This window comes from Protobothrops mucrosquamatus, unplaced genomic scaffold (genome assembly GCF_001527695.2).
Source record: "Protobothrops mucrosquamatus isolate PMUCROS unplaced genomic scaffold, P.Mucros_1.0 scaffold206, whole genome shotgun sequence".
Classification (NCBI taxonomy): domain Eukaryota; kingdom Metazoa; phylum Chordata; class Lepidosauria; order Squamata; family Viperidae; genus Protobothrops; species Protobothrops mucrosquamatus.
Genome location: NW_015386561.1, coordinates 229,409 through 250,155, shown reverse-complemented (window position 1 = coordinate 250,155; position 20,747 = coordinate 229,409).

Sequence of the window (20,747 nt, the reverse complement as noted above, 5' to 3'; positions counted from 1 at the left end):
CCTGCGCTGGCCGAGGCATAGCTGGCAAGCGGCAGAGACGGAGCAGGCCGACCACCAGCTGGCCCAGCCCAAGGGAGGTAAGGCACCCGCCGGAAAAGGGGGAAAAAATGGCGGACAAAAAAAATGGCGGACAGCCTTGCTTAGTGACCCCCGTGAAATGGTCGATCGACCCCAAATGGGGTCCCGACCCACAGGTTGAGAACCACTGTTTTAAAGGCATTATTTTACTATGCTGTCTAATGTGCCTTTGCCTAACCTCTAAGCACTCAGCACAAAAGTCTGAAGTTAAGTTGCATTCATCTTCATTTGAAAGAGAGGCATCTAGGATCTGCTTTATCCTGAATTCTAAATGTTCAGTCAATGATTGTTCTTTGTTGAACATGAAGAACCTGGGAAGACCAAGGAGCAGAAAGAAGATGTGAACATTGGGTGGCAACAGCAGCCGAGTCCTAGAGATGCCAGGTTTTGAAGCACTCTTATGAACACAGCTGCTTTCTTCATGTTGCGTTCAGAACTACAGAGGGAAAAAGCTCATCTTTTTTTTTTTAATTTTAATTTTTCCTTTTTTCACTATACAACAAAAATAAAACTGAAAAAATACATTTTTTTCCCTTAACAGAACTGTGTTATACATCTCATATATATTATTTACAATTTATTTACACCAGTAATCATATCTTTTTCTTTCTTTGTTCTAGCCAATCATAACATTTGTTCCATATTTCATAAAATTCTGTTGCCTCCTTGTCTTTTAATTCTAGCGTAAGTTTATTCATTTCCGCGCATTCAAGAATTTTGTATATAATCATATCGTTTGTAGGTATGTTTTCACCCTTCCAACACTGGGCGTATACTATGCGGGCTGCTGTCAATATATGTATAATGATATATTGGAGTTGTTGGGAAAACTCATCTTTTATGTAGATGCATTGCTTCTGAATGAAAAGAAAAGAGAGGGTGGATGCAGAGGGGGGCTGCCGAGCTGCTCTGAAATTTTTATGTCTGTATTTAATATGATTTTTTCATTAATGTATACCATATTTGTATTAAGACTTTGGGGGGGGGGTTAGTTGAAAAATTAATAAAAAGTTTTCATTGAAAGAAAAGTTTACTGGCACAAAACTCCCAGTTAAACTGAACTGCAGATTAATTTGATTTTTATAAAAAACAAAGAGGGATTTCAAGTGAGTCTGTCATGAGTTTGATGGATGGATAATGATTAAAATAAGACATTGCCTATTACACATGATTGCTGCATTGTTATTGTATTATCTATCTATCTATCTATCTATCTATCTATCTATCTATCTATCTATCTATCTATCTATCTATCTATCTATCTATCTATCTATCATCTATCCAACTAATTTATTTGCATACTATTTTAATATAAAAAGATTTTTAAATCCTTATTCAGTGTATGGCATAGTGTAAAGAAATGACAGACACAGCATATTATTATGGCAATTTAAAAACAACAGCAACAACATGAAATTGCATCAGGCAAATATTTGGTTTGGAAAATCACAGGTGAACTCTGAGATGCTATTCAATCCCTTATTGGATATATTAAAAATGTCATTCTAAATTTGCTTTGCAACTAAAGTATGCGGGACCAATAAAATAGTGCTGGAAATCTTATTATATATCAAGATATAATCTTCTTTATATTTTATTATGTTTCAGACAGAATAAACCTTTATCTTCAGCCAAAGAAAGTGTATATTTTAGAGAGAACTGTATTTTGAATTTGAACAGATTATTTAATTACAAACTAATTCTTTTTCAATAGCCTGATGTTTTATAAATCAGTTCCTCTCCAAACCTCAGGTTAGCATACAGTAATCAGATGAAATGCTGCAGTGAAATACTGACTTATCTGTAATTGTAGAGGCTGAGGTGAACTGCAGTAACACTGGAAAATATATTCTTGAGGTGTAAACCAACATTATTACAACCCAGATACTAAATTGCTATTCTAATTTTGTTCTGGTAATTGTATAATCTACATGAATATTTTAATATCATGAAATGTAGTGTGTATATTTTCAATAACCTATGTTTATTAGCATAATTTATCCTGACTTAGTGTCAGTACATGTAATGTCCCCTTACCACCATTCATTCAGCAATTGTTTGAAGTTATAACAGTGCTGAAAAATGAGACTTAGTACTTGTCCTCAAACTTGGAACTGTCACAGTCTCCCTACAGTCATGTGATCATGATTTGGGCTCTTGGCAATTGGCTCACATTTATGAGGATCACAGTGTCTCACAGTCATGTGATCAGCATTTGCAACCTTCACAGCCAGCTTCTGACAAGCAAAGTCAATGAGTAAGCCACCAGGAAGTGACAAATTGAAACCATGTAATATTATGCTTAAGAACCGAGGATGATTCATTTACTAAAATCAGATGGAACTGGCGAAACTGATGTAAGTTGGGACGGTCATGTGATGTGCTTAATGCAGGTAATTCTTGAATTACAACCACAATTGAGCTTGGACTTATGGTTTTAACGCGTTGCATTATTAAGTGAAGCACCCATATGATTGCCTTGCTTAATGACTATAATACTGGCTGTCCCTGTTGTGGTCTTTAAGCAAGTGCATAGGTCATTAAGTGGAGCATGAGATACTTCAAGGATTGGGGGAGGTCTTGGAGGCCAGACATAAGTCTAGGCTCACACTGCAGCATCTGCCCTGTTCACAGGTGGCCTGGACCAGGTTCCCCCCAACCTGAGGCATCCCTTGCACAGCTTCCCATCCCACTAATTCCCATACCCTTGGACTTCCTCCTCTGGATCTTGTCATGCCTTGCTCCACTTACATCTTCAGAAGATCACCTTTTCAAAAGAGTGCCCAGCTGATGGCTTTCCTGCAGAATTCACCTCGTGCCATTATGGAGGAGGGTGCTCTTTGTGCAATCTCTCAGAAGGGTGTGATTTTCCAAACTGAGAGATCATGAGAATGGCAGCAGCTTCCAGAAGAGTGCGAGTCACTCTCCATAAAAGGCTGTGTGGTGTATCAACTGATTCTTTTTTTAGAAAGACAATATTTGGAAATTGCCTTTCCAAAAGCTGCTTTGTACCATCCTGAAAGTGGGCACCATTTTGAAGATTGCCTTTCTGAAAGAGAATCAGTTATTGTGCCATGTGGCCTTTTACAGAGGCCACTTCGTGCCACCATGGAAGAAGGTGCTATTTTGGCAGCAGCCACAATTCTAGGATCATGAGAATTGGGGCTGCTCCCAAAATGGCATGCACTTCTGCGAGGGCACCAAGCAGCTTCTGTATAGGAGGGCTGTGTGGAGAATTGGGAAAAGTGATCTTTGAAAGAAGCAAGTGGAGCAAGGTGTGACAGGGTTGGGACTTCCAAGAGTGTGGGACCCAGCAGAGCAGAAGCAGACCCAAGGCTATGGGGACCCAGCTAAGTGGCCCAAGGGAACCAGTGGGGTGAGATGGGGGAGGGAAAGATAAGCAGGTTGTAAGTCCCTTCATTCAGCACCATCATAATTTTGAACAGTTCCTGAATGTATAGTCATATGTTAAGAACTGCCTGTTTGCAGTCAATAAATGAGGACGACCTGTGTTATATTTTTCCCAGGTTCCGAGATTCATTGAAATTAACCTTTGGCTAGATTCTTAATGGTAAATCAGGAGGCAACACTTTTGGTGGGCTTGGAGGCATGGAGGCCTATTTAAGAATCTGAGTCGCTCAGTATCCCAAGTGAACAGACAATGATTTTTAATGGTTATAGACATGCCTTATGTGTATCCTTGGAGTTTTATTTTGAAAAGATGGGGAGCTTTTGGACCTTTAAAAAGTACAATAAACCTATCAATGTGTCTACAGCCAGGGATATCCATAAAATCAAATTGGCAGCCACAACTGTGTGAATAAAGAACCAAGGAATTTTGGCCATGGTCTTGCAGCTGCCAACTTGACACCCCCTCTCTATGGATGCTCTTTCTCATGATTGTGCTAAATGCAAAAGAAAAATAGGCTTATGGACCATACATTCCTCCTATAGTATTTATGCTAAACTTCAGCTGCTGTACCAAGTGATTTTTGGAACAGTGTTCCATTCCCTTAATCATTTCCAGTTTAGATTACTACAACCTACTCAACTGCAGCTGCCCTAAGAGTCTATTGCAACTGCCATTTGGTTTGCCTGAATCACACTGGCCTCCAGTATGTTCCCAGGCACAGTTTATTTACTTCAACCTATATTTTATTTTTCAACATTTACGTACTACTTGTTCTTCTGAAGTTTACCAATAATGTCCTAAATAGTTTGGGCCAGATAGCTTAAGGACTGGCTTCTCATTTGAGATGCTGACTGTTATTGAAAAAGTGCAGATTTCTCTGCACTTGGAGTTATATTTACAATAAAACCTATCACTATGATAAAGCTTCTTTAGCTGAATTTTTACCTGTCAGAATATTTTCAAAGACATAGTAGTCTAGCCAGGGAACAGGATGAGGGAGGGGGTTATATTAAGTACTGTAGCATGATAGGAGACAAATTCTGTAAAGACAGGGTGAATGTTATTTAGTGATGGAAAAGTGCATCTGGTTGCAATAATTCACAACAGTGACCTTGATGGCAAATACAGAATTCTTATGAACACTGAGAAAGCCAAGTGATGTAACAAAAGATATCCTTTTAGGAATGCAGTGTGTTACAAACAGAGATTTGATCTACAACTGGGAAAGTGTGAAAAGGATCCACTCAAATCCTGTCAATAAGATGACCTTGAAAAGGAAAAACAGACATGAGAACAATAGATCTTTGTCTGGGGGTGATATGTGTGCTGCTAAATGAATGGCATCCAATTATCCAGTAATTACAGTGCCATTCACACCTGCCTTTACTCATGACTGCTGTTAAGGTGGATACCAGGAGATGTCATGTGGACACCAAAACAGTGAATTGTTTTTTTTTAAAAAAAAGATAAGCTCACAGTAAATTGACAAGTACACCATCATGCCAATGATGTCTTTTAGAGCTGTTCTCCCTATTGTGCTTTCTGATGCTGCTTCCTTACTGTTGTATGATTATCCACTAAAAACTGAAACAAAGCAAATAAATAAATAAAAATAAAATAAATAAGCAAGTAGAAAGCTTATTTGATACTTCACCCCTTACATGATTATAATTTATTACTCATCACAGATTTAATGATTTTCTATTTTTGTGAATAATTATAATAGCGTGAAGAGGAGGTATAGAGAGGTTCAGTATACTGTAGGTTTAATTGGAAATACTATGATTAAAAAATAAATCCTCTACAATGCCCAGGGTCTGGAATGAAATCTATGTTGAGAAAAAGTTTATTTTATCTTTTTCAGAAATACTGTAGTCTGGGACATTTCTTTTTAACATCTTGTTTATGATGATTTAAACTAGAATGTTATTGGATTAATCTATTACAAAAACATTAATTCTTATTTTTAAGGGATCCCAATGACAGTCCTAACTTCCGTTATGTTGACAGAGTTTTTGTCAATGTGCACGAGCTCATTTTCTTCAAGGCTGAAGCATGCTATGGCAGCTGAGGCATTTCTATATTTTTAACACAATCATCTCCAGGGGACCTTTAAATTTTATTTTAGTTCTTGGTTCCTTTTCTGTTCTCATCTTCTCATTCTTAATGGTGGGGTTTTGCTTCTTGAGGAATAAACTCATAGGCTGTTTTCTTGCAGACATTTCATTACCCAGCTAGGCAACATCTTCAGTGTCAGAAGGGGAAAGGGGTTTTCTCCCTGTTTATATGCAGTGGCTTTCCCTGTCAGTGTGGGTAGGGGTGCTTATTTTCTCAAGGAATCTAATCAAGGAACTACCAGGGAGACAACATCCCCACCAACACTGACAGTACCACTGAGGACATGTCTGTACAATTATTAATCACAAATATACTTCTAGATAAAGACAGCAATTTTTTTCCTTCCATTTAATTTGGGCAATTCTCAGAGCCTATGTGGACAAATCTTTGCAGTTTCCTTGACAAGTTTTTTCAGAAGTGGTTTGCCATTGCCTCCTTCTTAGGACTGAGAGAAAACGACTGGCTCAAAGTTACCCACAGGCTTTGTGCCTAAGGGGCAGCTAGAACTCACAGGCTTGATGTCTTAGCTGGTACTCCAAATTGGCTCTGAAAAAACGTACATCCACATAAATATTTAAAATTTAAACAATTAAACATGGTGCTTCAAAGCACTTTAACCAAAAGCAGCCAAGATTACAGTGCAATATCCAACTCAAGAAATACATTAATATTCCAGAAGTTGGACACAAGAGTGAACAATGTGTTATCCAAAAACCAACATTTTCTGACATCAATAAATTGCTCAGAAGTGCTGCCATTATCTATAGTACATAAATGAAGAACAGTTTCTGAAGATATGTAATGTGGTTTAATTAAACTGAGTCTTTGTGATAACACTATTTCTAATATATACAAGATGCATCTGTTAACTATAATGGTCCAATTCAAGGGCCACATGCTCCATAAGTTCTTAGATATGGCTTCCAAAACTTGTTCAAAATTCGCTATTTCTGACACAAGTGGAAACGTATTAAATCCACATCCACACACTAAATATGAAAGAGCCCTAGCAGGCATCCCCTGGGCAATGGTGATGTCACTGCTAATCCTTTCAACCTGGAAGTGCTTTTGGTGCTTCTGACTCAAATGAAATTGGGAGACCATATGTGCTGGACCAGCCAGTAGCTTAAGAACTGTATGTTAGAATGTTTGGCATTTAAAGGGTTAAACTCTGTTTCCTTAAGAGATGGCTTATGGGTAATGTAGTTTTAGCTATTAGTTAATGTTATAGTCTCATCTAGTCCAGGGCTTTTCAACCAGTGGTACAGGTACCACCTGTGGTACATTGGTACCTGGCAGGTGGCATGCGACCATCCTAGAAAAGTGGTAGCAGGGGAGGGGAATAAGCTGAACCGGTGGCAGCACTGCACAAGCCTGAGCGAGAGATGACTGGAGCTGCAGGGCTGTCAGGGCTCAGTGGAAGCGCCAGGATTAGTGCCAGGCTCCAGCTGGAGCTCGGCTCTGATCCTGGCACTTCTGCTGAGTGCAGAAGAAGCGCTGATTAGCTGGAATGTTGCAGCATCTCCAAGGTCTTGTGATTTACATTGAGATGCTTGGCAACTGATTCATATTTATGATGGTCACAGTGCCCCAGGTCATACGAAGTGACCAAAACCTGCTGCAACCACCCAGCAGATGGGGGGAATAAAAACCAAACACCCCCCCTGCTGCCAATCCTCAACAGAAATGCTCACAACAATGAAAACCTCGGACAGGAGGAAGAGCGCCACCGGGTGGGCAGGCAGGTGTCTTGCTCGGCTGTGCCTTGGGGAGCACTTTTTTCAGTGCCATTGTAACTTTGAACAGCCACTAAGTGAACTGTTGTAAGTTGAGGACTACCTGAACTTTATCACTTTTTTCCTTTTTTTTTTGTCATCAAGTTTTTGACACCTTGCTAGGCGACTGGTGGTACTCGGATATTGCCATATCCTAAAAGTGGTACAATGGGTGAAAAGGTTGAACAACCCTGATCTAGTCAGTGGGACGAGTTTAAGTTTATGACTGTACTTCCTGGCTTTTGCCTTTTCTTATGATCTCTCTGCATGGGTTCCATCCAGCCACATGGCTGGCAGCTCCGTACCAAAAACATGTGATTTGTATGCAGGATAGAGAAAGCCATTAACTTTTTGCCTAATGAAATGGATCCAGGTTACCATTGTATTCCAGACGAATCTCAGCTGTAATCATGAGTTATTGATTGAGAATACCTGTGAATTAAAGTAATCCTTTTTTGATCTGTTCATATGAGTAACTTCTGCTTGTCTCACGTGGAAAGTAAAGCACCACAATCAGTGAATATTGGGGCACATGTATCAGATAGGATACATCTCTCAATATAGATAATTGTGTTGAAATTTCAAATTATAGGTATGCCCAAATGATATCTTGAGATGATGGGAGTACTCAGATTAAGCCAGACTAAGGTTTGAATTCAGCATCACATTAAAAAGCATGAATTCTCCATTGGTATCTATTCCTGTGACTTTAGTACTTTAGAAACATGTTATTCTATATTGTATTAGGTATCAGATTATAAGGAATGTACATATATATATCCATCATTTTTGACGTTCCCAGGTAGAATTGAATTATTTTATGCAACACTTGTCTTGTATATATGAGCTTGAATACAACCAAATGTTACAAAACTTTTGATTTTGCTCTTGAGAGGAGAGCCCAGTTATTCTTTTTAGAATAGAATAGAGCTGGAAGGGACCTTGGAGGTCTTCTAGTCCAGCCCCCTGCTCAAGCAGGAGGACCTATACTATCTCAGACAAGTGACTGTCCAGCCTCTTCTTAAAAATCTCCAGTGATGGAGCGCCCATGATTTCTGGAGGCAAGCTGTTCCACTGGTTAATTGTCCTCACTGTCAGGAAGTTTTCCTTTAATTCCAGGTTGCTTTTCTCTTTGATCAGTTTCCAACCATTGTTTCTTATCCTTCCTTCTGGTGCTCTGGTGAATAACGTGACCCCCCCTTTGCAGCAGCCCCTCAAATACTGGAATACTGCTATCATGCCTCCCCTATTTCTTCTTTTCTCTAGACTAGCCAAACCCAAGTCCAGCAGCCATTCTTCATTTGTTTTAGTCTCCAGGCCTTTACTCATCTTAGTTGCTCTTCTCTAATTTTTTTCCCCAAACTCTCAACATCTTTTTTATGATATGGTGATCAAAATTGGCTGCAATATTCCAGGCATGGTCTTACTAGGGTTTTATAAAGCAGTACTAATACTTCACGTGATCTTGATTTTATGCCTCTGTTTACACAACCCAGGATTGTATTAGCTTTTTTGGCTGCTGCTGCACACTGCTGGCTCATAATCAAGTGATCTTCCACTAGGACACCAAGGTCCCTCTCACAGTTACTGTTTTTAAGCCAGGTCTTGCCCAATCTGTACTTGTACCTTTGATTTTTCCTGCCTAAATGTAACACTTTGCTTTTCTCCATATTGAAAACTCATTTTGTTGGATAGGGCTACTAGTTATAACTTTGCTTTTAGTTGTTCGCAGATCTGTTTTGTGATATAACTGTACTAATTATAATTTTATTTATTTTAAAAATTATTTCCCAGTTGAGATATTTATTGTATTTTGTTGATTGGCCAAAGTCCATTAGAAAAATTCAATGATCATACAAACTTAAAATACGTATTTAGTAGTTTCTGTGGTTTCAAAATGGTATGCTGAGAAGAGAATTAACTTGAGACTTATCCATGTAGCAACTTTATTATTTTTCTCCCATCCTGAACCCCACAAGGAAATAATATTGGCATAAATTGCATTGTTCTTACAGTGTGTCCCTAATGTAGATTTCTGGAGCAGAAGCATACAGCTCCTGCACACAACAATGTAAGAGAATGATTGGCTGTTTTCCCTGGCTGCAATTAAAATGTTACCAACTGCGGAAAAAATTGCTATTCAGAATAAGTGCCAAGACAGTGCTTGTAAGGTATGGATGCTCCATCCAATTTTGGGAGAGGGGAGGGATGTCACAAAAGACTTTTGACCTAAGAGCCACTAGATGGAGGCAAAGAATCCATCTCTCTCTTAACTGCAATATAGTAGCTGCTGCATAAGTATTTTTGGAGCAAGAGTTCAAGAATCGGGGGACAATTGGTGAGCATCTGAGATGTGTTCATCTGTAATTTGCTCTTAGATACTTCCATATAATTTTCCAAAAAAAGAATTGATCTGTCAACCAGCCAACTACTAGATAACAGCAAAAGTGACAGTATTTTTTTGTTTGTTTTAGTTGCTATCTAGTGTTTGTACATAATTGTGTAATTAAGATGCAATCATTAGATTAGTGTTATTCAACAGCTGAGGTGTAAAAAATCACCATATTGATTATTGTGTCATTATAGCATGCATGCAGATCACATTTTTCAAAAGCTAGGAGAGAGAAAAAAAGACTATGTTGAAACCATACCTCTGCTAGTTTACATGCTCCAAGGAAGTACATTTTAAAAAGATTGTTGCATGAGAATCCAGGGTTTCCCTGAGAACAGTGGTTCCTGGGAGAGAAATTCTCTGACAAGAAAGGCTATGGAAAAATAAAGTCATTTCAACTGTACTTTATTCAATTACAATTATATCCTTTCAACTGGAAACAGGCTAGTCAGTTTCAGGGAACTGAGTTTTCTAGGCTGAATCAACAGTTTAAAAGAAAGACAGAAAAAATTTTCTTGTCTCCCTTTCACCAAAAACAAGAAGGCAGAACAGGTATTAGTCTTCCCAGATAGACCAAACAACAAACATAGCCAGATGAACTAATTCTATTTTATTGTAAGGCTACATTAACAGAGTCTTGCAAGTCTGAAAGTATAATTCTAATGTTATCACATTTACAGTCTGAAGTCCCATACATGCGTGTCTGTTCTTCTGAGCCTCTTAATCTGCCCATATATACGCCTTCTCTTACCTGGCCATTGCCTGGGCAGCATATCTTCTCCCCTCCCCCATCTCCCAAGTCATTCCCACATACCATTACAGATGAATGGAAGTGTTAACCAGTCACTGTCCATGGCCAGATCATCTCAGACCTCTTCCTCCTCTTTCTACAAGAGATGGTCTGGGTGGGAGGTCTTCTTTTGTTTTCCCAGAGTAAGCACTAGTTTCACACCAAAACACCTTGAATTGGCTTCAGCCCGTATGTAAGACAGAAGCTCTGTGGTGAAGATATGTTGACAACAAACAATAAAAAGTGTGTATGGAGGAGCCCTAAAGGTGGTTAAGACTATAACTCCAATGGGGAAGTCATCTTCAGTACTAAAGAAATTACTTCAACTAATTACGATTATTTGTGATAATAAATCTAATCTACCTGCATATGGGTAGTGGATGGTACTATGTGCATTCTGTATGTTATGAGATGCAAAGTGTTACTGCATTGTTTAGATTTACTTATTATAAACTCTATCAATAATAATGCATACTTTTTCCCAGTACATGTTTCTACAGCAACCCAGCTGTTGTCAGTTCAACACAGGCTAAAAAAAACTATACAAAGATTAATCCCAGCCAAATATAATATTTTGCAAAAAAAAAAAAAAGAACACAGTTCTTTGGAGACAAAACATGGATTTCATGTGTGGTAAGCATAAGGCTACCTCTTGAAGAGAATAAGACTTAATATTTTCCACTTTCCATTATATTAACTGGTCAGAGGAGGTTCTATTACTTTACAGTTATTAATATTAATATTACATCTAGATCCTTATAAAAATTGTTCAGAAAGATTGAAATTCCCTAATGATTTTCATTTGTTCCTGGTTTCCAGATGTTTCTGTACATGTTCACGTTGAAGTCTCATTTAGAAATAGTTTTACTCTTTATGCCTGTCTTTACTAATAGTTAACAAATTTAGAAACATTTAAAATGGAAACAATCATTTTAATAGTTTGGGGCTTTTTTGGAGATGAAAATTTGTATTTGTATATGATGTTTTGTTGGATGCTTAATATATGGTGAGCAAATAGCCAATATATCAGATGATAGTGACACAACTATCAAGTTATTTTTTTGTTTCCAGTTATAGCTCAACCCCTCTAGTGAATTCAGTTGAACTGTCCACATGCAACTAAGGACACAGTTTTGCCCACTGCATATATTCTGAGAAGTTACTGCAAAGCTTGGTCTCCCCATTCTTGTTGTATTGAGTCATTATATTAATTTGTTAATTATGTTGTGTGTTCTGATAATAATTTCCCTTCATCCTGAGCAGCTGTCCAAATGGACAACAGATGCCAAGTTTGGGAACTAGCTGCTATTAGCAGATGGCTAGTTTGAAAAGCAGCTTGCATCTATAGGTATTTTTATTTTAGCACAAAACTTTGTTACAGGAAATGATTTGGAACAAAATTCACAATTTGTCCACAAGATCCTTGAGGATAATAATCAGTTACTAATTCAGAGCTAATCACATAACAGTTCTTTTGCAAAGTTGGAGAAAATATAAAAAACATCCATAATTAATGCTGTAAAAATTAAACTTAGGTCCATTTGTCCATAGACTCATACCTAGTCATGCATCATAGAACTGCCAATGTTTCTGTAATCATTGATGTATCTGAAGAATGGATAGCAAAATGATTGACAGCAAATATAAAATCAAATAATGGGTGGCATAATTTTCAACTTCTCAATAATAAATAAATCAATTACTAAAAAGAAAGATTTTGAATAATTAAATGCTCCTCAAATAGGGCTCTTTAGCAAATGTTAATCTAGTCTGTGTACATTGGAAGATGAGCATATTTTACTCCATGTGCTATTTGGAAATGTATAGTCTATTCAACTCAATAGAGAGCAACAGCTGTTATTTTAGGAGTAGGTTTAGAATTGGATTGTTATTGTTAGAACCCATAAATATACAAGTCCCAAATCTGCTGCATACCAATATTCACAGTCTCTAGAATGTCAAAAAATTACATTTGTATTTGCTCTTTTTAGAGACATGCAAGCAAAGTGTGGTTGTTGATCATCTCTACAATGCTACTATGATGTAAAAATACTTTGTACTAGATTTGAAAGGACGTGGTCAGTGATATTTTTAGGTCAAAATATACCTAGGATAAGTGCAATATCAGCAATAACTGATGATAATGCAGTCAGTTGTAGATCCATACTTTATTGAAGTAAATCTGGATGACAAATCCAGTGATTGTCTATGCTTCAAACTGTTCGTGGCACTTGAAAGAAAGATGCAGAGGATGAAATGGGTTTTGTATTATGGTTGTTGGATGAGTTCCTTGACCATATGGAGAAAAATAATATGCCATGGATTCCATACCTATTCCATATCATTTCCTTTGTGGTTATTGTTAGAGAATTTTAATTTCTCTATTGGTGGAAAATAAATCAGAAGCTCTCACAGTTGACTGCATTTAGCTGATTCAAATAAACGCTTTATATTCATATAAAATTATTTACAATACCATACATTCTTCTTTACAGCAACATAGCATAAATGAAGACTTCTTACAGCAGAGACAGACCAGAGACTGAAACTGAAACCCAGCTTCTAACTCAATAACCTTTTGCACAGACTCAGTAGCACTTTCTTCACATTGGCTGACTGAGTTACCACATGACTCTTCCTGCTCATGAATATTCCAACAGTTATATTTCTGATTCCCATTTCTCTGTGATGATAAATTAAGGTGCCTGATATCTCCCATTGGTTACCACCTTAGAAGATAAGAAGAGATTGAAGAGCCACTTGTCTGAAATGGAATAGGGGCTCCTGCTTGAGCAGGGGGTTGAACTAGAAGACCTCCAAAGTCCCTCCAGCTTTATTCTGATTGAATAGCATACAGTGTATACTCCAACATTGGAGGCTTTCAAAAAGAGACTAGACAACCATTTGTCTGAAATGTTATAGGGTTTCCTGCTTGAGCAAGATATTGGAATAGAAGAACTCCGAGGTCCCTTCAACTCTATTATTCCAGATTATCTATATTTTGGATTATTTGCATCTTCCCAACATTTTTTGCCTTTGACAAAGAATCTGTATAATTGAGCTAAAAAGAAAAAAAGTTTTCATTATTCATTTAATAATATCAATAATAGGATTTGTATAAGATCACAAAGAAGAAAATAAATTGGCCACAAATATAAATCATAAGGACTATGAATCATAAGGACTGTTCTGACTTTAGAATTTTAAGTGACTTAAAAATGATACATTTTTCATTCTGGACAATTTTGATATGTACTATTTAACAAACCACTCATATGATCGTCTCTGAAACCTTGTAAATCAACATAAATTATTATAAAGCATTCAACTCTGACGGTTAGAGATACCTCTGATTGTATCCTTTTGTACTAGAATAAACAGGTCTTTGGAAACACCTGTGATGTGTTCATCTAGTGACGTAGTTAAATCAGACAACTTTGAATACCACAGGAAATTACACATACATGTACTCATTAAATCTATATTCATTTATACTACTGAATTCTTTGCTTAAATAGAAATAATTTATTTGCTGGTTTTAGAGCAATTCTGTAGAGTGGCCAAAATTCAAATGTAAATCAGCTGAGTTACTGTTCCTGTAACTTATTTATATCAAGTGTTATATAAACACTTCTGTCTTAAATACTTTCTAATCAACAAAGTTTGCTATAGCATTTCTGACAGATTTATAATGCCAGCAGAATCTATCTAACATCTCTCTCCCTCTCTCCATCTATCTCCCATAAACAAAAGGGGAGAAGATAAAATTTTCAGACCTGCAGCTACATTCATTTATTGCAGCAGAAATGAAAATACTTTAATGGATGTATTATGGCATCAATTGTTTTCTGGATTTATGTGCACTAAAATTCCTGAAGCTATTTCTCTCTGTGTGTGTTTTTTTAACCAATAATGGGTTATTTGACATATAAAATTACACTGACCTCTTTTGACGGCAGCGACTTTGCAAATTACCCAGGATTTCTGTGCTTTTATTTCATAACATCAGTTTCTGCTTCTCTTTGCTGCAATTTGATATTTATTCTACTTTAGTGCTTGCCTCTCCCATCTTTCAGAAGCTGAGGTGATATTTTACTGTATGTCCTTGTCACATTCCTCCTCTGACACCTTGCTGCATTTATGCAACTGGCTTTTGCATTGCACATTTATTTTACAATTTTTGCCAATTTGCTGAATGTGTGCAATCAGAAAACTCCAAAACAAGAATATTAACATTCAGTTCTAAGTTCTTAGTTTTGGAGATTATTGTGTGTCATCTTGAAATTTTTTTTGTGTCAAAATTTATTGAGGTTTTTATTACTGGGTGCTAAAGTGTAATAAAATATAAATAAGTTAAATAACTTTTGGTTAAGGACAAAGTGGAAATTCTAGCGACTAGTATGGGAAGTATAGCTATAAAATAGCTAAGAAAGTGAGCTTCCTGATGTCTCCCATTCAACTAAGTTGGGACTTCGATCTCCTTCCTTCCTTCCTTCCTTCCTTCCTTCCTTCCTTCCTTCCTTCCTTCCTTCCTTCCTTCCTTCCTTCCTTCCTTCCTTCCTCCCTCCCTCCCTCCCTCCCTCCCTGCCTGCCTGCCTGCCTGCCTTTCTCTCTCTCTTCTATACTAATAAAGATGGATTAGTCAGTTTTCTTACCCTGTTTCTTAATCTTGACTAGAGTGATAGCTTTCATTAACCTGGAAGGCAAATGAATTCAGTGCACATGTGGTTGATAAAAAAAAAAAGAAATCCAACATTTAAAATATACTTTAAAGCAGGCATGTCAAAACTCGCGACGTCATGTGACGTCGTGTGACATATCGCGACTTTTTCCCCATTGCTGGCAATGGGGTAGGTGTGGTTTTGGCAGGATGCATCTGGCCCGTGGGCCAGCAGTTTGACATGCCTGCTTTAAAGCCTTATTGTCCATTCATTATCACTCAATGCTTGCTGGAATATTTATCACTTTATTCCTTTCAGAACAATTAATTAGAACAATTAATCACAGGAACAACCTGCCTCCAGATGCTGTGAATGCTCCAACACTGCAAGTTTTTAAGAAGAAACTGGACAGCCATTTGTCTGAAATGGTAAAGGGTTTCCTACCTAAGCAGGGGATTGGACTAGATGACCTCCAAGGTCCCTTCCAACTTACTACTACTACTACTACTACTACTAATACTACTACTACCACGTTGTAAGGATGCCAGACCATCGAATCCCTAAACAGCTCTTCTATGGTGAGCTGTCTCAAGGAAAGCGATCGCACGGGGGACAAAAGAAGCGATACAAAGACACGCTGAAAGCATCTCTCAAGTCCCTGGATATCGACACCATCTCTTGGGAACTCTTGGCGCATGATCGACCGACATGGCGTACCCTGGTTTACNGGCGCAAGAGAAGCGAGCACTCCGTAAAGCCAGAGCTGCAAATGCTGAAGCAACAGTGTCCACATTTCTCTGTTCAGTATGTGGCAGAACATTCCGTGCTAACATCGGTCTAATCAGCCATCTACGGACACACCGTTGATGGCCCACAATCCACAAGATGTCAAGGTCTTCATCGAAAATCGATGGACGAACAACAACACTACTACTACTACTACTACTACAACACAGGACCTGAAAGACATCTCAGGAATGAGTATAAACAGAAAAAGTCAACCTGCCTACAGCATATATACACATCATATATTCAAAATGTTCACATCTTAGCATTTTTCTGCATAAAAGGTATTTGATTAGATAGCTGTAAAATGGAATGTCAGAACACAGGACATAAAATGTATGTAAACAAATTTTATTCCAAATAAACAGATAGATATGCTCTTTTTAAATTAAGTTAAAATATTGGATGTGGAGATGGATAATAAAAGTAATAATCAAATCTAACTGTAGCTTTGTCTATGTGCTGACATAAAGCAATATAGAGCAAAGCTACTTGATAATATTGTTAAGAAGGGTACAATGACTTGACTTTTGGTTGTTGTAATGTATTACTTCATAAGCTCTCATTTATATATTGATACATGAAAAATGCTATACACACATACATAATCTCAGCTCTATGATTATGTGTAATTGTTTCTTGGCTTTTGTGATGTTTTTATATTGTTTTATTTATGTTATCTTTATTTTTTTTAACCTTATTACTGTTCTGGAGACCATAAGCCAAATTCAGACACGACTAGAACTGCACAGAAACCTACTAAAATAAATTCCTAAACAAACAAAACATCTTGTCTGGCTCTCCTTCATATTGATTGAGAAAACATGAACAATGTCTGTTGATAGTTTGGATGAGATACCTGCTGTTGGTCCTGGGAGCAGATGCCACACAGTATTTGAACTGAAATAGCAAACAAACTAAGCAGGCAATGTACTCTTGCTGCATCTGCCTGTTTGTTCACTAACCAAATTAAATTTGTGCAGTTTTGCTCATGTCTGAACCAAATTGCATTTGTAATTCCTCTGAAAGATAATGAACATTTGAACTTGCATCCCATAGAAATAACAATAATGCTCCTCATTGGCTTTTTCTTAAAGGAATAAAAGCCACATTACACAACCTCACTTGTCTATGTTTATTCCTGGATTTGATTCTCTTGCCTCCTGCAGCATTTACACAAAGATGCACCAAAGTTCCCAGTAGTTCTTTTTTTATTCCTTACAACACACTGGTTTTTTCTCTTTTAATGGAAATGAAGCTAATTGCCCCAAATCAGCTGATGAAAACATTGAAGAATAGCTCCAGATTTATGTAATCAACTTTGTTTCCAGTTAGTTCTCAGTTAATTACTTAATAAGAGGCAACTTTTGCAAGAGAGGGAAACTGTAAATAAATATTCTTATTCTGATCTTATCGGTATCAGTATGAATATAATTGCGAGGTTTAATGAGACTGACTGCTGCATGGGATGGTAGGTTAGTTACCTTGTTTGTAGTAAGACATGGGCATAAATAACTTTCCACATTTTCCAGCCAATTTGCAGCAGAGAAATTAGATAAATGATTCTTAGAGGAAAGAAAAAAAGAAATCTGAAAGCAGTATAGTCCTTTAATTGTGGCACTGCTGTGAAAGGCCAATAGGAGGAATGATCACATGGTGATTGTTGAGAATTAATTAAATATGGGTAGTGGAGGAGGTTGCATCACATACATCTTGGCTACTACTGTATATAATTAAAGGAGTGGAAAAACAATATACTTCATACATTAGAGCAGTGTTGTCCACCTTGGCAACTTTAAGATGAGCATGTGGCTGAAGAATTCTGGGAGATGAAGTCCCAGAATTAAAACTGATAAGGTTCAAAACCACAGCATTACACTTTCCTCATTCTACCTGAATGAGCATGGATAGAAACACAAATCAGAATGTCTCTCAATAAAAATACTATACGAACAGAACACACGTAGCTTTTCAGAATGCAGGTGAGGCCTGTTTTTTTGGGGGGGGGGCATACTTCTTTTTATTCCTCCTTTTAATCACATGATGCAAAACTTTCTACCCATTATTTGAAAAAAAAATTTAGATAGAGAAGTTTTCAAAATATAATGCATTTTGATCCAAAGGAAACCTTTCAGTGGAAGAGAATTGTCAGATTTTCTTGGAAGACTTTGCCCAAGTACATAGTCAATAGAGAAAGGACTTTGCTAATTAAGTGTTGTGGAGTTTTGTGCCACTCCGAGTTGGCTGAATGGAGGAGCCTAGAGTAAACAAACAATCTGATTTTCTGGTCAAAAATTGCACACAAAAAAGTTTATGTAGGTAGTCCTCGACTCACAAACACAATTGAGCCCAAAAGGTATGTTGCTAAGTGAGGAATTTGTTAAGTGAGTTTTGCCCCATTTGATGACTTTTATTGCCACCCGTCGTTAGGTGAATCACTACAGTTGCTAAGTTAGTAATATGGTTGTTAAGTGAATCTGGCTTCCCTATTGACTTTAATTGTCAGAAGGTTAAAAAGGACACTGCAAGCGTCATAAAAATGAACCAGTTGCCAAGCATCCAAATGTAAATCACATGACCATGGGGATGCTGCAATGGTCGTAAGTGTGAAAAATGGTCTTAAGTCACTTTTTTAAATGCTGTTTTAACTTGAAATGGTCACTAAACAAACTCTTGTAAATTAAAGACTACCTGTGTTGAGGAAAAGCACATCCAAAAATGAACATACTTTTGTGGAACATATATTCAAAATGTTTATGTTGGGATTTAGGCTTTTTACATTTCTCTCCAATAAATCCATCCTATCAATTTCAGTTTACCTCTCACACCTGTTTAGATCTTTCTGAATTTTCTCTTTTTTTTTAGAGTATTAGCCACCTCTCCCAGCCCTGTGTAATCTGCAAATATTGTGCGTCCCTCAAAAAATGAAATCTTTGAGAAAGATATTGAACAGCACAGGACCCAAGACAGAACCTTGTGTCATGAAATCAAGATTTCCCTACAAGTGGAGCCCTTATTGAGCATTCTTTAGGTGTAATTATATAGCCAACTGTGAGCTCATCTGATAATAACATCTAGTCCAAATTTTATCAATCCCAAAACAATTGGAGCACCACTTGAACATCATCAGCATTGACAGATTCACCATCAGTCTATTGCAAAAGGCAGCTTTACTTGGAACAACACATCCTCTGACAATATCTGTAACACTGTCAAACATCCACATCTGTCTATCCCAGGTTCTTGGGAAAGATTCGATAGGCAGACAAAAATGCCAAATCCAGTTTGAACATCTGGCTGACTGTGCAACAAACCGTAATAATAATTCTATCGAAGAAGGAAATAATCGTAGATTTTGGCAGGAAATCTCATGGTTACAATTTTTGGGGATATAAAAAATATTATTCACACGGATTTCCTCGAAGTTGGGATTGCAACAGTCGGAACTTTGAAACAACCTTCCTCTGACAGCAGTACACTATTGCACATGACTTAAATGGACACTTGTTAGAATCAGCAAGAAAGCAATTTCTGTACTGGTTCACGCTGATACCTCTTCTGCTAGGCCTCGCTGAGAAAACAGCTGGGCCAATGCCAGGCAAAGTTTCGTATTCCAAGAGATCAATTATATGTTTTAGCAGCTGAGTCATGGGATGTATGGAAATATGAGAACCAAATTTAAAAGCCAAACTAAACTGGGGAGAGTGGGTGCAGCTGGATAAAGGAAGATATTCCAGTATAATGCCAAATCAGGACTTTAATCCAAGCTGCAATTGAAATTTAGAAAACACAGGAAAACACATCTAATCTTGTGGTACTTGCATGCCTGTCAAGTTCTTTTAGTCAATGAATCATTACCTTGTGCTCTGTTAAGGTTATACTGCTTTAATTATGATTTCAGTGATTAAAGCTTTTGATGGCAAAGTTTAGCTTAGAAAGCATATGTGTTTATTTTTGCCCCACGTTGTTTAGATAACTTTGCTAATTATGCTATCCTTTGGGCACGTAGCAGTCCAATTCTGAAAAACAAAACTTTAAAGGATTTGTAGTCTATAAAAGCCCATAACATACCGGTAGTTAATGTACACATCCAGCATTTATGTAGTTTCTTTGGAATGAAACAATCGTGTGCAAAAGGAGATGCCTCCCACTCAATCTTATTGTTCCCATCTTTGTTTAATGGTTCAAGGATAATGTGCAAGGAGTGAGAACTATTTTCTACATAAAGAATCTGGCTTCACACGTCATTGATGAACATTGTATAATGTTTTTGTTTTTAATCTGTCATTATTCTTTTGATTCTTTTAGATAGTTTATGTTTCAGTGCTTTTAAGAATTGATTAAACAGATTAATTCAAGAACAAAGTTTTATGTGTTGTGAAAAAAGTCACTTAACCTTCCATTTTATTCATTTCAGCAGACATATAGTGCAAACAATTTTTGTAATCATCATAGATCAGCAAAGGTATTTATAATATAAATGCCATGCTAATGAGATAGATAGAAAACTGCTTCCCAAACAGGGCAAAATATATATGATCAATGTATTTAAATGTCTATGTCAAAAGATACTTTATTTCTTATGAACTTTTGCTTCTAATTCTGTTCTTTCATCAAAGTATCAAATCAGGAAGTCCACTGAAATGTCCCAAGATTAAAGAAAATATTTTCCAGATAAATTTGATGGTGGTGGTGGGGAGGGGGAGGATACAACAGAGCCAGAATAATTTTGTTC